This window comes from Pezoporus wallicus, unplaced genomic scaffold (genome assembly GCF_028554395.1).
Source record: "Pezoporus wallicus isolate ANWC-B61680 ecotype Strahan unplaced genomic scaffold, APGP_CSIRO_Pwel_v1 contig_3017, whole genome shotgun sequence".
NCBI lineage: Eukaryota > Metazoa > Chordata > Aves > Psittaciformes > Psittacidae > Pezoporus > Pezoporus wallicus.
Window position 1 is genome coordinate 1,944,354 of NW_026638957.1, and position 17,245 is coordinate 1,961,598.

At 42.9% G+C, this 17,245-nt stretch overlaps 1 protein-coding gene and 1 non-coding gene across 10 annotated transcripts in view; both read right to left on the bottom strand.

The window, feature by feature from the left end:
* The window catches only part of FOXN3 (forkhead box N3), a 211,950-nt gene that overhangs the window by 79,737 nt on the left and 114,968 nt on the right, over positions 1–17,245 (bottom strand). The gene's annotated exons all lie outside the window — the stretch shown is intronic.
* On the bottom strand, positions 15,762–15,868 carry LOC130601397 (U6 spliceosomal RNA). The gene has a single exon (XR_008972661.1). It is a non-coding gene; the product is annotated as a U6 spliceosomal RNA (small nuclear RNA).

Below are 17,245 nucleotides of genomic sequence, written 5' to 3' on the forward strand. Positions count from 1 at the left end.
ATACAGAACCAGTAACGTGTGAGCTCCCCCAGTTACGCATTTCCATCAAAATGTACGTCACACATTTACACAGATCTTGAAAAAGTGCATGGACTTCAAGAGACTTAAAAAAGGAAATAAAAATTCTTTGTCTTCTGGAATCCACATCAGAGCAAGGAGACTGCAGTTCTTAAAGCCAAGCACTAAAATAAAGACAGGGTAGGAATTCTCTCTCACAGTTACAGTATTTCGCAACTATGCCAAAAACTCTCATAGGCCTCTCTGTCAGAGAGGCCTCATTAACAGATTTAAAAAAACAAAACAACTAAAAATTCAAAACAAATTCAGTTGTGTGGGACTACATGCCGCAATCAAGGGATAATGAAAACACAAAGGACAGGTTTTATCAAGTATGTCCAGAGGGTAATGGTAAAGCAGGAAGACACAGACAGAGGGTGGGGAAACAAAAACCCCTCTTACCCCCCAGTTCTCCTCTGAAGCTGAGAGCTATTAGCCCAAAGAAGGAAAGCTCAGCAGGGAGGCAGGGAAGGTGGTCTACATACACCTAGGCCCACCAAGGCCAAGTGACTTGAGCTCAGCTGCTGAGGCATAACTGGCATCAAAACACACTGTTGCTCTCAGAAAAGCTTGCAGTACAGACCAGGACACCTTAGTAAGGGGTAGAAAGATGACTGGTGCCAGCTGTAAGCTAACAAGCTGATGCACACAATATACACAACACAACAAAGTAAGCAAACAGGTTGCAGTGATACAGAGCATCCCCTCTCCAGACCTTACTATTGGCAAAAATGATGAGGACAAGCAAAGATTATTGACTGAAGCGCCTCTACATCCAGCTCAGCATCCATGATTTTGCAAAAAGGTGTGGTAGGAAGAAATACAACTTTCCCCTTCCAAAAAGTGCAGTAAGTTTCCAGTTATGCACAATGAGTAGATGGGAGAGCACCACCTTTTGCCCTGGGATCAGCAGCAGTAACCAGGACAGCAATACAGCTGAAAATTCCTGGGAGCAGAAGCTGCAGCTGCCAGGTGAAGAAACGAAGGCATCGATGTACTCACACTGTAGGTACTCCGTTACCAACCATCCACATCTGACAAATAGTGAACTGACAGAAATGTCAAGGACACCAAGCCTAGAAACAACAAACCATTTTGTTAAAGGGTAGCCAATGGAGCATCTTGGCAGGCATAGAAACCCACCTCCAAAAGTTTCTGAAAAGCAGATAAATCACAATTATTCTTATGTTCAACTTGCTGAGATAACAATAGCTGTAGGTGCCTTTATCTGGCTTGTGCCCATGAAAGCCTCTATCTAGTGGCAGCAGAGAATGATACTCTTGACAAATACTTTGAGCTCCCAAAGAAAGGTGGACACAGATTGCTACTATAATGTATTTAAACAGATGTCCAACTAAGCTGGAAGAGCATAATTTTTAGCATTCCTTGAAAAGTTATTTTAGGATTAGTTGGTAACTGAGAAAAAAAAAAGCTGAAGTATAATTGTGTGGGAATACAGCATCCCTTGATGCTGGAAGATGAACAGGACTTCCTTACAGCAGCTACCTTGTGTAAGGCATGAGAAATATTCATGACTGCAGCAATGAGTATCCTCCTTGCCCCCCACACTGCACAAATGTGGTCTGTGGAGCAGCTGTCGGATGGCATGGGAGGAGATCACTCAGTCCAAACCACACTGCCACGAGCTTGCAGAGTGAACATGGGACAGACAGCATCTCATTCTGGTTGAAGGCTCCTCTAACACTTGACAGCTCTCCACTGTTTGCACCGGAGAGCTCAGATCCTTCTGCTGCCCTATCAGTTCTGTTTTCTACATTCAACTTTAATGCCATTACTGGATGGGGGCTAACAAGACTACTGCACTGCAAAGAGGGGCTCATGCTCTACACAGGGTACATAACCATAGTTGTATTAAAGAATTTATCACTCCCATTATAAATTTTGAGCAGTACAGAAGCATTCAGGTAACACCGCACCTCTAACACATGTGTTCTGTTAACAAGGAAAAGAAAATGTATAATCCCTGCCAGCAGCTTGCTGGCAGTTAATATCACAATTAGCAATCACCTAGCAACAGGCAAACAAGCTTCCTCTGCAATCAAAGGCAAAAAGCCTCCTCTAACCTGGGCTAATGACAATACATTAAAAAGTATCTGGAAGGTGCATGCTAAGGTATTCCCTGATTTTAATGAAAACTGATTACTTTAGAGATTTTAAATATATAAACCCATTATCCCATCTTCTCAAATTTTCCATAACTGACAAAACATTATTCTTGAAGAGATTTATGAATTCATAATACTAATTTTTAATTTATGAAGGCTGATCTAATATTCTGGTAATGCTTCTCTTTCCTTGGCAATTCCCCCTTTTATTGTCTCTCGGTATCTCTCCCTTACTGCAACATGTGGGACTGAGACTTTAAGCTCCTAGATGGAGCCTTTCCTGGTTTCTCTAGGGTGCCTAACACAGTTTTGAGTGAACAATAAAATTTTGATCTCTTGTGCACTCTAAATGAGTTTTCTATATGACATGGCTGCCAGAGGGATTACATCTAAATTTTCATTAAAGACAAAAGGAAAAGTTGCTCAGGGAAACTATTCATGAGCAAAATGTCTGAATATAAAACTTAACGTTACTTTTTGAAGGATGAAGTGGAAAGTTGGCCAAATCTTTATGTTCTCCAGCTAGCCAAAGCCACTCTACTCTCCTGCCACTGTCACCACTTAAAACAAGTAATTAAGCAAGAAAACAGAAAGAGGGAGAGAAAGGGGAAAACAAAAAAAGTATTAAAAAGCTGCTCAAATTTCTAGAATTAGGGATTAAAAGAGTAATTCTTAATTCCAGGAAAAACATTGTCATGTGTCTTGCAGCCCATCAATGACTCTGCTGTGGTGCTCGAAAGACCCCTCTCACTGCTGACATGATGTATGAAGCCTTCCTGTCCCCTTGGTGAGACACTTCAACCAGACTTTTGGTCTTTGTCAAGAGCTGAATATGTATTTATGGACAATAATGGTGGATTTGTTCTTTAAACAAATAAAAACATCATAATTTCCAGAGAGTTGTTGTTTTAAAAGAGATGGCTATTTGAAGGTCAGCCATAGTGCAAAAAAAACAGATTTCTTACTAATCTGTGTTTAAATATTATAATTATTCACACAATTATTGTGAACACATTACAATTCCAGGCTGAATACTGAAACAGGAAAAAGTCCAGACATATTTGGAAATGCATGGTGAGACAACTGTCCTGTGTTACTTCTAATTAAGAAAAAAGATTTGTCTCCATTGGGAACTGAGAGATGCCTGCTATCAGACTCCAGTTTCCATTCTGTCTCTACCACTGAATCACACAGTGGCTCCAGGCAAGTCACTTCATCCTTTTGGTCTCAGTTTCATTTTTCTGCTTTTGTGTTAAAACCAGAAATAAATTCTTACTGACACAGTCTACATATCTCTGGGAGGAATAAAAAACTGTTCAGTGACAACACAGCAGGTGAGGGAATAGTCTTTTGAAGTTAATGTAGTTAAAGAAGGAATAACAGAGCTCCCTCTTAGAGCACAGGTTTATACTTGTTCCTGCTTTCCTTATCCTGAAGTAAGGAAAACCGCTGTAGGTTACTTCACATGCTGTAGTGCACCTGTGTTTCTCCTTATTTCACAACTGCTATTAAATTGTTCCTAGACTGCCTATCACTGGATGAAAAAGTGGCAGTCATCAGGCTGAGGAAACCTCAGAGTTACCTAAACTTGCTCATGTGCTACGGAGTGTCCCTGTGCCAGCCCATGCAGGCACTGCAGGTCAGCTCCCTGAAGCCCAGATGAATAGAACATCTTATTTACAGACAGCCACTGACTTCTGAGACCACAGAGGACTGTGGTCTCTTTTGGGCCACAGCAGCATCAAATGATGACCTGGCCAATGGGGAGCAGTTTGATTCTCTTGTAGTCCACAAAATTAGGAATGGAGCACTCCAGTTTTTTTTTTTATTATAGCCTTCACTTTGCTCCAAAATAAGAGATGGGGAAGAAGAGGTTCCTTCCTATTCTTGTTTTACTTGATTAGAACTGCACTGGAAGGGAAAAAACGGTCTTTAATTTCAGATTCCAGAAAATAAATGAGTCCTAGCCATTGCCTATATCTAGGCTCACCTTCATTTCCAACTTGATATAAATCAGTTAATGCTACAGCACACACAAGGCTCTAGAGAACTTCCATGCCGACCACCACAGTGAAGCTGCAGTGTTGCCACCCAGGCATAATAATGTAAAGCTCTACTAAAAGAAGCATTTCTCCCAAATTGAAACTGATTCAATTTTTAAAAAGCCCAAGGTCATCCAACTGACTTCTGTTATTCCAGTCCTGAACTCTCCGTTTATTATTTCTGCATAACTTCAAACAGATTTCCTGGTAGACCTAGCTGGATTTCATACATGCTTTCTACGTCAGGTTCTCACTCAGATTTCTAACCATGGCCTGTCAGTCAACTGGACTTGAGATTAGTGATATGCACATCTCTGCTAGAATGGCTTGTCACCCATTAGTGAGAATATGCCACTTGTTAATTTTAAATACACCACTGTACCTCTAACATTCACAATGTTATAAATGCGCATGCACAAAAGGGCAAATCTGATCTCCAATGAAACAGAAACAGATGGGAAGAAGGAAGAGGAGGCCTTTAAGCGTGTGTCCCACTCCACAAATGCTTCACACTGTCTGCTGAAATTCCTGTTTATCCAGTATGGTGCAATTCCCCATTTCACTGATTTAAGTACTAAGGAAATTCAAAACTAAGCATGACCTGCAGGCTGCTGCCAGTATGAACTTCCTCTCTACCACTTACTCAAAGCCAAGGAGCTTACCAGCTGAAATTTTCCAGATTTGGTCTTTCTCATTAATCTTGAATGAATGCGGTTCAGACAATTCAAAACTAATCTGGCTTCTGGAATTACAGCAGCAGAGGACAATCGAATGCTTAGCCTCTCCCCTGGAACATTTAACCTCTCCCAGATGCTGAAGGTGCTTTTCCCTGGTAAGTTTAATATGCTTATAGGCTCTTCAGCACTGCTGCAGAGTAGTGTGCAGAGATTTCCAGTCACAGACATACACTAAAGCGTTTGATGCATATGTCAGAGAGTTACATAAAAGCAGAACACGACAATAAATAATAATAAAACAGAAGTAAAATACTCACATATTTGGAAAGTACGCTTTTTTAATCTCAATTCTACTTCTTCATGCGTATCTACTACAAGTCCTGCATTCAGTGATGACGCTCTTGTGCCCCAAACGACCAGTGCCTGAGGATCATACTGCACAGCGTGCAAGGTGCTCACAAGATGAATGACAGGCAGTTTGGGGTGTTCTATCACCAACATGAAAGTTCAACACGTAAGTATCAAGTCATCCTCAGAGATACAATTTTAGAAATAACCTGCTAATGCATAAAAAATTTAGTATAAAAATTTGTCAGTTTTCACTCATTCACATTTTTGTGATTACTCGGTTTGAAGCACTCAAGAGCTGTATTTTAGGAATGGGGGGAAGTACAGACCAACACACACATGAAACTACAGCATCTAACACCTGTCTGTTTCACTTCACAGTCTGGGTCTGAAGATGTAACAAAAGAAGTAAGAGAATGTAGCATTTTTTTGCATTCAGATGCACTGTAGAGCAGATACCATCTAGCTCAATCCTCCCACCCACAGAGCTATAGAAATACCATTTCCATTACCATAAAGGAAAACATACATGCAGAGATAACAACTTACCTCCAAAAGAGTCAGTAAATGGTGGCAGACCAGGACCAACCCCTTGATGCCCCACCTCTCAGTTCCAGGCCCCTGACAGCCCACACCTCATCAATGACTCACATTAGCTGCACCTACAACAGCCATAGAGTGTTTCTCCTAAAGAGATGCCAAATGCCTCAGGTTGGATGCAGAGAAAATGAAAAACAGAATACGGCTCCCACTGTACAGTAAATTCAAAGTGAATGGCACGAGTTTGACTGAATTCTACCTTATCAGCCTCATCCAGTCAGCAGAAGATGGGAATTTTTCATTTATTCCAGAGAAGTCTTTGAATCAACAAAGCCTCAAATTCAAGGGGTGGTTCACAGTTAAAGAGAAAACAGCTACGGGAGACATTACTGTGGGGATCTGTTACAGACCACCTGATCAAGAAGAACCTGCAGATGAAGCACTCCATAGACAGATAGGAAAAGCCTCATGCTCACAGGCCCTTGTTCTCATGGGTGACTTCAACCACCCTGACATCTGTTGGAACAAAGGTACGGCCCGGCACAAGCAATCCAGGAGGTTCCTCGATTGTGTGGAAGACAACTTCCTTCTGCAAGTAATAGAGGAGCCGACAAGGAGAGGTGCCATGCTTGACCTCATGCTCACCAACAGGGAAAGGCTCATGGGAAATGTGACTCTCCAGGGCAGCCTTGGATGCAGCGATCATGAGATGCTCGAATTTGAGATCCTCAGGACAGTGAGAAGAGCGTGCAGCAAGCTCACTGCCCTGGACTTCAAGAGAGCAGACTTTGACCTCTTCAGGAACCTGCTTCGGAAGGTTCCATGGGATACAGCCCTAGAGGGGAGGGGGGGCCAAGACTCTTGGTTGATATTCAAGGATCACCTGCTGCAAGCTCAGGAGTGCTGCATCCCAACCAGAAGGAAGTGCAGCAGGAGGGCCAGGAGACCCCCTTGGATGGATAAGGAACTGCTGAGGAAAATTCAAATGAAAAAAGAGGCTTATAAAAGGTGGAAGCAAGAACAGGCGGCCTGGGAAGAAGACAGGGATGTTGTCCGGGAAGCTAGGGACCAGGTTAGGAAAGCTAAGGCCCAGTTAGAATTAAACTTGGCTAGGGATGTTAAAGATAACAGGAAGGGATTCTATAGGTATGTAGCAAATAAAAAACAGATTAGGGACAACACAGGCCCCTTCAGGAAGCTCTCGGGAGAACTGGCTACACAGGATTTGGAGAAGGCTGAGGTTCTGAATGACTTCTTTGCCTCGGTCTTCACTGCCAAAGGCTCTGACCAAACCACCCAAGTCCTGGAAGGCAGACACAGGGACTGTGAGAATGAAGACCTTGGGCCCACTGTAGGAGAGGAACTGGTTCAAGACCATCTAAAAAATCTGAACGTGCACAAGTCCATGGGTCCTGATGAGATCCATCCACGGGTCCTGAAGGAGCTGGCAAATGAAGTTGCGAAGCCACTGGCCATCATATTTGAGAAATCATGGCAGTCAGGTGAAGGTCCCAATGACTGGAAAAAGGGAAATATAACCCCCTTTTCAAGAAGGGGAAAATGGATGACCCGGGGAATTACAGACCAGTCAGTCTCACCTCTGTGCCTGGCAAAATCTTGGAGCAGATTCTCCTGGAAGGCATGCTAAGGCACATGAAAATCAACAAGGTGCTTGGTGACAGCCAGCATGGCTTCACTAAGGGGAAATCCTGCCTGACCAATTTGGTGGCCTTCTATGATGGGGCTACAGAGCTGATGGACAAGGGCAAAGCAGTTGATGTCATCTCCCTGGACTTGTGCAAAGTGACACTGTCCCACACAACATCATTGTCTCTAAATTGGAGAGACATCGATTTGATGGATGGACCACTTGTTGGATAAAGAGCTGGCTGGATGGCAGCACACAAAGAGTTGTAGTCAATGGCTCAATGTCCAGCTGGAGACCAGTAACGAGTGGTGTCCCTCAGGGATCGGCGTTGGGACCGGTCTTGTTTAACATCTTCGTCGCTGACATGGACAGTGGGATTGAGTGCGCCCTCAGCAAGTTTGCCAATGACACCAAGCTGTGTGGTTCGGTTGATACGCTGGAGGGAAGGAATGCCATCCAGAGGGACCCTGACATGCTTGTGAGGTGGGCTGATGCCAACCTCATGAAGTTTAACCATGCCAAGTGCAAGGTCCTACACCTGGGTCAGAGCAATCCCAGGCACAGCTACAGGTTGGGCAGAGAAGAGATTCAGAGCAGCCCTGCGGAGAAGGACTTGGGGGTGCTGGTTGATGAGAAAATGAACATGAACCGGCTTCAGTGTGTGCTTCCAGCCCAGAAAGGCAACCGTATCCTGGGCTGCATCAAAAGGAGTGTGACCAGCAGGTCGAAGGAGGTGATCCTGCCCCTCTACTCTGCTCTTGTGAGACCTCACCTGGAGGATTGTGTGCAGTTCTGGTGTCCTCAACATGAAAAGGACATGGAACTGTTGGAACAAGTCCAGAGAAGGGCCACGAGGATGATCAGGGGACTGGAGCACCTCCCGTATGAAGATAGGCTGAGAAAGTTGGGGCTGTTCAGCCTGGAGAAGGCTGCGTGGAGACTTCATAGCAGCCTTCCAGTATCTGAAGGGGGCCTATAGGGATGCTGGAGAGGAACTCTTCACTAGAGAGTGTAGTGACAGGACAAGGGGTAATGGGTTAAAACTTAAACAGGGGAAGTTTAGGTTGGATATAAGAAGGAAATTCTTTCCTGTTAGGGTGGTGAGGCACTGGAATGGGTTGCCCAGGGAGGTTGTGAATGCCCGTCCGTGGCAGTGTTCAAGACCTGGCTGGACGAAGCCTTGGGTGATATGGTTTAGTGTGAGGTGTCCCAGCCCATGGCAGGGGGGGTTGGAACTAGATGATCTTAATGTTCTTTTCCAACCCTTACTATTCTGATTCTATGATTCTGTGAAATGAGACCTCACAGACATTTATGCTGCAGGAGTCTCTTCCCTCTTTAGAGCCAAAATGAAGATGCCCCACTGAACTGTAGCTGGGAACTCTGTGTGATCTGTACTTGTCTGGGCTTCATAAAAAGAGTACCCTAGTTACTTTTACAGTAGCAATAACTACAGCACCCAACCCCCAGTATATTCTACTTAATGTTTTCAAAGCAGAGCTATGAAATAATGAATTTCACATGCTCTGCAAATCTAACTGTAAACAAATACTCGGAGGACTTCATTGTGACTCATTTTTAAATTATCTTTAGCTACTTTCATCTTAGCGGAAAAGTAAACCTCCTACCTGCAATGGGAAATAAAACCCAGTGTGCATCTTTAGCCATAATCCTTACCTCTCTGAAAAGCTGTTCAGCCTGTTGAGAATACTAATATTGTACTTAATAATATTCTAATAATTCTCTCAAGTTACAGTAATACCTGCATGAATGAAGGAGCTCAGTAAGGAAAAGCTGACCTTCACATAATTTATAGTGAGAAGTCACCCTTCTACCTTTAAGCTAGCAATTCCTTACATGACTGATTTAAGTTTTTATCTCTACCAAGGAGACTACTCTTCCAGAAACTGTCTTACAGCACTGTTACTTCATCAGATTATCAGCTTCCCTGGTCTAAGTTTCCTTCTATTTGCTGCTTCTCCTCAGCTGTTTGTGCAGAAATTGGATGCAACTCAGTAAGACAGGGCTTAAACACTCTGCTTTTCACTTTGGGATTCACAACAGAAAGCAGAGGTGTAGAAATAAAGGCTGCATGAAAAAAGGCAAAGGTGGGCAGGCAATTGCTTTTGCAGTGAGATACTGGCTTCTGTATCTCTGCTTTATCTGCTGTAACTTTGCATGGGGAAGGTTGGAAAAAATTGTTATGATGTGAATAGCCACAAAAAGTTGCAAGTATCTACATTTACTGTTTCCGCATGGTACATTTGAACAGCAGTTTGGTAACAATCTTGTGCCAAAACACAGAAGCCTAGAGAGAGTGTCTAGGCCATTCACTCTCTCTTGGTAAAACTCAAGAAAGTTAAAGAATAAAACCAAATAGGACAATTCAGCAGTCCTCTGTGCCCCTCACTGAGCAACTCTAGTTTAACAACCAGTGGGACTGTAAGCTCTCTCCTTGACAAACTAAGATGTTCTGGGAGGTCCATCTGCTGGTGGGCAACCCCAAAAATGGTGATTATTTACTAAGAGCACAATCTTTGTGGGCACCAAAAGGAGCTGCTTAGGATGTGCATGTTTATCTGTCAGATCCTGTGTAATTCACCTTCCAGTTGAACCAGTATCAGCCATGCGGCTGCAAAAACTCCTCATTAGTATTAACTAGCAAAAAATATGTTCATGAGTGTATACACACTCTCACTCTCTCTCTATAATTAATCCCAGGAGTAAAGCTGTTCCTCGGATCACCTCAAATACAGAAAATCAATGAGTTAGATTACAGGAAACAATTAATTATGGTTTGCTGGTGTTTAGAGACACCAACACCCTGACAATCCCAGATAGCGTATGAGCCCTCTAAGGTAGCAAATCACAGAAAGTAACAAACTGTATTTTCAAATACAAGATGACCTCAAAATATGCTCATTCTAGTGCAATGACACTAATCAGTCATAAAATAAACAGGACATAACCTTTTAAACATTAAAGAGGAAATTTATTTATAGTGCATCTATTTACTACAAACAGTTAAGCAGAAATATTTTCTTTACATGTTAATGTAACTTCTGACAAATCATGGGGGATGAAGAAATGGAACAAACAACTTTGCCAGACCACTCCAGTTAATTCTCGTGTTGGTGGTTTCATTGATAGTCAAGTCGCTCTTTTCAATGACACACACAGCACATCCATGGATTTTCCAGCCACCATACAAAGGACTGAAAGTAAACGTGTAAATTGGAAAGCAGCAAGTCCAGCTATTTGCAGCTCTGAACCATCCAGATAGCTGCCTCTGCTAGGTGCAGCAAATACCACCTGGGGTTCTCAGTTCAACTGGAACATGCTCAACCAACAACTCCTTTTTTCGAAGACCCTGCACCTGAATTCTAGGTCATAGAGAAACATGACTTGAAGTAAAGCAGGACTTGGATGCCATAAGCAGAAACTGTGGACATCTCATTGCACTCTTCACCCTTTTCAAACTGTTCTTCTGTCCTACTCTTAAGAGGACTTGCTATTCCTCTGTCATTGCCAACCCCTCCTCCACATAAACTCCTCTGCTGAATCCCTTCTGGGTTTTGTTATTGTTTTTATTCTATTTCAGAAAGTTTATGACCGTCTTGTGAAGCCTTTCCATCTCAGCATGGGACAACTTCACAACTAAAGCCTTAGTAAAGCCATTTACACAAGTCCCATAGACATGATGAGAGCTTGTGTTTCTTCACCAATTTGCATGGAAACTGCTGACAGCTCGTCTCTTGGTGTCTCCTTGTTTTCTTGGAGGAACTGTAGAACAAATTTTTGAAGGCTAGAAAGCAGCAAGTCAGATTCACTAGATTGTATTAGAGTAGTGTAATGGAATAAAAACCAAAACAGGGGAAAATTTAGCATTTAACAGGTGCTTTGGACAGGAATTAAAGCACTTATTTATAAACAAGTCCAAAGAGAACAACGCAACTCCAAGAACAGTATGCAGAATATCCCACTTTAATGTTTTTGTCTAGAGAAAAAATGGGCCCCTCTATCAAAAGAGGCTTTTCTCAAACAGCATATTTCCCATGTAATGCAATCTTGCCCATTACTTAGGCTACACCAGTCTGGGTGGCAAGATGATGCCTGCTAACCTCTCAGTGCCACACTTGAAGACAGCTTTAAGCATTTGCCTATAAAAGCAGGTTTAACAAGGGCTCGTGTGAAATGCAGCAGTAAGGGAAATCCAAGAGCATGGCAGAACTCACCCCTTCTTCATGCTGAGTAATTCCCCTAAACTTGTGGGCATAGCGAACTGAAAGCAAGGCTTTCAAGCATGCCTACATAGCTGTTTCACACTGACAAGTTCTATTGAAAAACCAACTGGTAATAGACACATTCATGATTCCTCACACTTTCTAAGTCACCTCAAGAGAAACCATTCCATCTTCAGAAGGGCAGAAAGAAAGTCATAATTTCCTGCAGTCTTGCATGAATATACTAAACCGAAACATTTCCTATTTAAGCCACAATGTTTGTAATTCTCTTCAGTAATTCTCCCTTTCATAATTCTCCTTCTGGAGGCAGAGGGAGGGGGAAGACCACTCTTTCTGCTGTCTCCAAGCAAACTCCACTCTTCAGCCCCAGACACGAATACTATTTACATGGGTGTATATCAGTCTCTTCAGCAGGGCAGCAAGGCTTAGTGTTCACTTCCGTCAAGGAGGAAGAGAACAACATACACCACTATAGCACTGACAGGAGACAGTGCTTTTAATTGAAGTGGGAACTGCTTGATTTGCATCTCTGAGCAGACAAACAAACAAAAACCAGCACTGAAACTCATCTGTAGGATGGGTGGTGAAAGGGTGACTCCGGTGCCAATGTCATAGTAACCACCAGGAAAAAAGTTTCCCCGAAGTAAGAAAGAGAGCTCAATCTGCCTCCTTTCCTTGGCTCTCCTTTTAAAGAATACCAATAAGTTTCCTGAAAAACAACAGGCCTTTTGATAAGGCAGTAGCTTTCCTCTGTTTTTGTTTGTTTGTTGAAAACACTTTGATTTTGCAGGAAGCAACTAATAAATGCAACCAGGGATCAACTTAGTTAAAAACCTTAAAAAGAACAGGACATACATCTCCTACTTCAGCCACTGAACTAGATTGTCTCACTGGCTTGAGTAAAACTGCTGAATTATTTCCCTAACAAAAGAAAGGCGCTTTTAGGCCCTATAATCTCATTTCAAATCCTTTTACCCACTCCCTACTCTTTTTGGCCTTGATTTTGCAATCCTCTTTCAGGACTAATCTCAGGACTAATTGGTGCCAGCACTCCATTTTCTTCCCCCCCCCCCCTCCCTCTTGCATTGTTCAGGTGCTGAAAGGGACGGCGGGCCAGGGTTCAGTGCCCCGTAATGAGTCTGTTCCTACAGAGTAACTGTTAATAATTAGCAGGAAGCATTTTGCCTTTAAATTGCACAGCATGAGCAGCAGGATTTCGCAGAGCTAAAGATCTGCTTCACTGTTGCTCAAGGAGTTCCACAAGTTTGCTGGCTGGAGAGCTGGGGTGCAAGCTGCACACTGTGCCCCAGCCAAACCCGGCCAGCTGGGCACATGGGGCAGCAGCAGCAGTGCCAAGTGTGTCTCAAGCTTCAGTGGCAGCAGGCAGAAGGAGGGAAGCAAAGGATAACCCTGCACACCCCACCTCCAGCACTGCAGCAATGCTACCACCAGGGACAGGACCCAGTCAGGGTGGTGAAATGACAGCCTCTGTTTCAGGAATGTTCCACAATACAATCCCCTGAAGAATAATGACCAAAGAGGAGATTTAAGAAAGCATGCTACTTTACAGTTAATGACTGTATTTGCAGGTAGTGCCAAAAAGGAACAATGGCTTCTCTTACTGAGGGACTGTCAGTGTTGACCATTTCGGAGCCAGACTTGGAAGCAAAATTAGCTTTTCTGTAATTGGAAACTTCAGTCTAGCAAGTGCATTTAAACAAAACGACAAAAACCTTATTTCCGAAGGATGCTCTTTTCCAGCAAACTCAATGCTAACCTTGAGTTCTGAGTCACACAGCATACACCAAAAGCTTCAAAAGTTTTTCAGACTGGTAGGACTGCATCACCAAGAGTCTACATAAAAATCTGACACTTAGATATTGTACAGTGTCTTCTGCTGTCCTAACACTAAAGGACAACACAAGAAACTCCATCTGATGAAATAGGTATTGCTTCCATCATATCCCCAAGGAGTGCTCTAGAGTTTAAACACAATTGTGACTACATCCACACCCTCATTCACTACTGCACATCCTTATGCATCTGCAAGCAGGCGTGCTATGAAGAACATATTAGCATTACAAAAAAGGAAAAAGATACAACTAGCCTCACTCTCTTGAAAGATCAACTTCTTGTGGAGCATCATTAAGAGACAGGCTGTCAGGTGCTGAGATTCCTGCAGAAGCCAGCACACACAGGGTCTCACTAGATTTAGGGAATCCACCGCTAATGCAAAGAGGCAACACCAAAGGCTTCTGTTTAAAAAGGGACGCTCTCTGGTACACTCAGCCAGCATCTACCACTGCAGAAAAAAAAGCATGCTCTGTTACTGCAAGTACCCTCTAGAAGTGGTATGGGTACACAACGGCCAGACGGTAAGAACCGTCGTTTATCTCCAGTTACAGAAACCAAAAGGCAGGTTTGAACACAGAGCTGAAATTACCAGTGGTATTTCTTTGTTTGCCCCATCACTTTAGATCAGGCAGCTTCTCAGTGGCTGTTGAATTAAGATGTGTAATAAGAATGCTTAGCTCTGTGCATATTACCGTCCTCTGAGTGCCAGGCTCCCCCACCACACTAAAGCCATCCCCCATGTGACACCCTGCTGAGGGAATTCTGTTACAGAAGATACAGCAGATACAGCTAGTACAAGTGCATTTAAATCCTCCATCTCTCAAAAACACTGTTTGCAAACTTTATGCTCAGGATTCATCACTTATTTCTGTTTGGTTTTGCGTCAGAAATTTCAGACAGAGGACTCTCCTCAGGTCATCCAATTCAGCTTTCTGCCAACAGAGAACTCCTTCCTACAGTCAATTTTCTAGGATTTTATTGAGTCTGCTTTTCAGCACTCTACCAGATGGATTTCAGACCATTTCCTTTAAGAGATTAATTCAGTCTAATAAGTTCATTATTTGCACCTGGTCAGTGACCAAGGAATGATAAGCCAGTCTGTGTACTTGTTTCCTTCTCATACACTATTAAAATGACAAGTTTTCCATCCAAGTGTCAAAGTCTGTTCACAACAGCAATACAAGAGAACCAGAGAGACATCCCTGTGAAAATCAAGCACCTGCATTCACAGAGGGATACTGTTAACCTGTTTACAGCATACAAGCAACTGCCTTTTCTATCTTAACAGTTTGAAAATTAGAAATCAGAAGACAGCAAGTGAAGATGTGCCTGTTGCCAATCCCCTCTCCCCTATCCCCAGGTCACAATCCCTGTGTAGAGTTTTGCCTGTCTTGGTGCAGCCCAAACTCCTATGCCAGCCCAGGCTGCCCTACTACTGTTGCTTTAGAGCACAAGCTGAGAGGAGCAGCAGATGGCTGAACTGTGCCATGTGAATCACCCTCTCTCACCAAGCTTGTGAAGTGCAAAGAATCACAAAGCTGAGGTGCAGCACCTCTTTCCCCAGCTGTTGCTTTACCCAGCACTGCAAAACTTTACTATAGCATGTAAGTGACTTCAGAACACAAGTTTGCAAGTGCCCTCCTTTCAGCTGAGATAATCTATTTTTCTTCCTAGTAGCTGGTGCAGTGCTGTTTTGGCTTTAGTCTGAGTACAATGCTAGTAACACACCAACGTTTCAGTTGTTGCTTAGTAGCGCTTACCCTGATCAAGGACTTTTCAATCTCTCATGCTCTGTCAGTGAGGTGGGGCACAGAAAGCTGGGAAGGAGCAGAGACAGCACACCTGACCTAAACTAGCCAAAGGGGTATTCCATACCACAGCACATCATGCCCAGTATATAAACTGGGGCTAGTCACCTGGAAGGGCAGATCACTGCCCTCAGGATGGGCTGGGCATTAGTCAGTGGGTGGTGAGCAACTGTACTGTACATCACTTGGCTTTTCTTCTTGGGGCTTATTCTTCTCTCTCTCCCCTTTTCATTATAATTATTATTACTACTACTATTATTAAGTTTTACTTCAATTATTAAACTGTTCTTATCTCAGCCCACGGGTTTTACCTTTTTTCCCCTGATTCTGCTCGTTGTCCTACTGTGGGGGACACGGGAGTGCATGAGCAGCTGCGTGGTACTTAGTTACCACCTGGGGTTAAGCCACTACCGTACTTTCTGGATGGAAGGCTTCACGAATTTGCATATCACCCTCTCACAGAGGCCATACTAACCTTCTCTGTATCATTCCAATTTTAGTATATGTGCTGCCAAAGCTAGCAAGAAACTTTTAAGGCAGATTAGTAGCACTCACCTGCCACAATACACCTGAGTCGACACTTGGCACAATGATGCTTCCCATGCTCTTCTGTGCAGAAACTCTGCTTTTAGAGCCAGACATAGCATAACTTTACTAGCACAGCACTGTGTCATCTAACTAGCCTCAGTGAGATTATGGTTCAATGACATTTTCTCTGGTAGCCCTCATCTCTCCTTGGCAAGCTCCAATCCTTCAAAAAGAAAGTATCACCAGGATCTCATTTACAATGCAACCATACAAGTGTCTTCACCAGCTACCTGACAGTTCACTGGTACAAGGGCAACAAGAGCATCTTAAAACTACTTTTGCAAAGGAAAACAAAAGAAAACATTAAAAAAAAAAAAAAAGCCACCAAAATAAAACCAAATCATACCCCAAAACCCACCCTCTGCTGAGCAATCGGAAGATAGTGCTCCCAGAGTCCTCAGGCAGCTGTTTGAGAACTAGCCTGAGAACTGCTGCACACCACCGTCACATGTGCATGGTTAAAGCTCAACACTTTTCAATACTAGCCAAAGGGCAAACTCAGTGGCAAATCCAAACAGCTTGTGAAAATTTTCCTCAGTTACTCTGGGGGGTTTTAACTGATTGGATGGCAACTCTTAGTGGGGTTTCTAACCGTAGTGCCTGAGAGTTCTACCCTTGGAGTGCAAGCCACTGATACTGGGGGCATCTCACACACACCCATAGCAAAGCAAGGATGGCAAATGGCACAGAAATAGACAAGAATGAATTTATTTGTTTTGGCAATGCCGTTCAACACAAACCAAATTCCTCAAGCTCTTGCTCCATATCATTACAAAATACAGAGCCCATCAATTCACCATTCCCTCTGTTTTCAAAGCAGGGGTTTGACGGCAATATCCCCAAGCAGCTTTAGCACTTCCAGCACAAATTTCCATTCTCTTCTTCCCCCAAATCTCAGTAAGTCTATTTCTACATCTGAAATCAGAAGCAGCAAAATATACTTAATAACCAAAATATCTACACTGCTTTAGCAATATAGCTGATTATGGCTTTTAAACTATCATGGAATAAATGTGCTTGAATAAAGTCTTCCTTTTATGTTATGTTATACTTGCGAGTTGCAAAATAAATGCTAGCTACTCCAGAAGCTTTGTTTGTTATTAATTCCCTTAAGTTTAGAAAATTATTTCATTCTAATTAATTTATTTTTTAATCTCATGAGAAAAATGGTTGTCTTCATCTTTCATATGCAAAACAGCTAACAAAAGAACCATTTTTCATCAAGAGGTGGAACTCCAATTAACAGAGATCTTAAATACTTAGGGAGCTGTTATGAATTTTGCCACTGATCAGACAGCTGCATGGGGAAAAAA